Source organism: Poromitra crassiceps, assembly GCF_964638095.1.
Source record: "Poromitra crassiceps genome assembly, chromosome: 7".
In the NCBI taxonomy this organism is placed as follows: domain Eukaryota; kingdom Metazoa; phylum Chordata; class Actinopteri; order Beryciformes; family Melamphaidae; genus Poromitra; species Poromitra crassiceps.
In genome coordinates, this window is record NC_139628.1 from 29,392,424 (window position 1) to 29,394,548 (window position 2,125).

The following is a 2,125-nucleotide window of genomic DNA, read 5'->3' on the forward strand; positions in this document are numbered from 1 at the left end:
CAAACAACTCTGACTATATAGAATCCCAACAAAGCCAGCTAGCGCTGCGGTGACACACAGCATCAACACTAATGTCATGTGCATATTTCACAGTCTTTCACGCTGCCAGCAGCGCCTTCAAAAGAAAAGGAAATCAGCGGCCAGCGGCTACCAGGAGGACGGGAGGCGAGCGCTTTGGAAAGACGTCCTTTAAAGAGAAAATCGCTTTACAATGTAGAGGAATGAAGGAATGTGCGTGAAGTGGAACGCTTTTCCTTTAGGCAATCATAATGCAGAAGATGCAAGAGGGTTCAGGGCAGCTGAACATTTAGAACAAAACAGAGCGGGAATGGAGAAAGTGCTGGTAGAAGGAGAAAAGTTGGCAGTATAGTTGGTATACAGCAGTGGTCCCCAACCACCGGCCCGCGGACCGATACCGGGCCGCAACGCATTTGCTACCGGGCCGCGAGCCCGGTCCAAAAAAAAAAAAACATAGGCTATAATATTATAGGCTGTGTGTGGTAGTTGAAACATAGTTTCAAGTTGACGTTTATTTATGTTTGTAGTTGAAAGAAAAACATAAATACTGTAGGCTACATACAGTACAACAGAAAAGGTTGTTATTTACCCTTTGTCGCCACCTGGTGAGTAAATATGTAACTAAAACCATTAAAATTGACAACCGGTCCACGACTTCCATGTATCTACCGGTCCTTGGCACAAAAAAGGTTGTGAACCCCTGGTATACAGCACACTGGGTGTATGGGACACGTGTTTGAGAGTTGGACATGAGTAGTGTTGGCTGGCAGTGGCAGCTTGCCATTATAATGACAACAAAGTGTCCCCTGCATAGTCAGAGTTTTCACCAAACTGCATTCTAGCCTTTTCAATATACAGTATCTGACTGGTCCGAGGAGGCACTATCTTCTTCCTTCACTCATTCGTCCAGATGCTATCTTAAGGGCTGTTCAGACAGGACGTGTGTATTTGAGAAGCCAGCGCCTTTCTGCAATTCATATGGTAACTAAGGACGCGCTATAGGAGCGCTCCTCTTTCAAGAACCTGGCGTTTAAGCGCTCTTGGCGGCTACTGTTTTTGGGCAGAGAGCTCTGTGGGCGTCTCAAGCTGAAAAAAGTTGAACATTTGGAGGAAAAGCGTGCTGCTCATCAGTCACTCCTCCTAGCCCTTCTCCTGCCAGGGGGATCTTAAAACTCCACTGCTGCCAGAATTGGCAATAATCTGGCTTTCATGTTTCATGTCAGTGCGAACAATCAACCACAACAAACAGACGAAACTAGCTGGCTACGGTCCGTGTGAGTCCTGATAGCAGGCAAAAAAACAAAACAAAAACGCTCCGTGCCTCTGGTCTGTGCGCGTTGGAAGCGCTCTCGACATGATTTCCAAAGCGTTCTGATGTGAAATACACACGTCCTGTGTGAACAGCCACTTAGACAGCACTAGTCCCATCTGGACCAAACTTGGGGAAAATCATGCATCTCATTTAGAGCTGGACGATATGGCTGAAATCAATATCACGATAATCATAGGATCTCTTTCGATATTCATATACTATTTCTGAGTCCCGTTGGAGGAAACACTCACATGGCCATTTAGTCAGGCCTCGCCCACAGAGTTGGCATGCAGCCTCTCCTCCCTCTCCCCAGAGGGCCTTCATGGTCCCCAGGAAGAGTAGGTGTTACCTCGGTAACAACTGATGGGGATCCAAATCAACAATAAAACAATAGTCCACTTCGCCGGCTAATTCCAATTCCGTTCAAGTGTGATCCATCAGTAGATAATGAATGGAGCTCTCCATGGTGCTGAACCTGTGTTCACTGAATTCCCACTAAATGCTTAAACTAGAACTGTGAAAAGTCATAGTCTAAAGAGTTTTATAAGTTGTTTAGTTCAGGGTTTTTTACCTGCAGGTTTTGTTCTGACAACGACTGATATATTTGTGTTCAGGATACCCCAAAAGTCAAACGCAGTCTACGCACGATATTAATCGGACCGATCATGATCACTGACGTGCGTAGCCACCACCCCAGAGGCCCATTCTGAGCCAGCGAAAACCCTGTCATTTTCACAAGTATGGTACAAAATATGGACGTGTCATTCTTAATGCTAATGTTGGTGCAGAAACTAA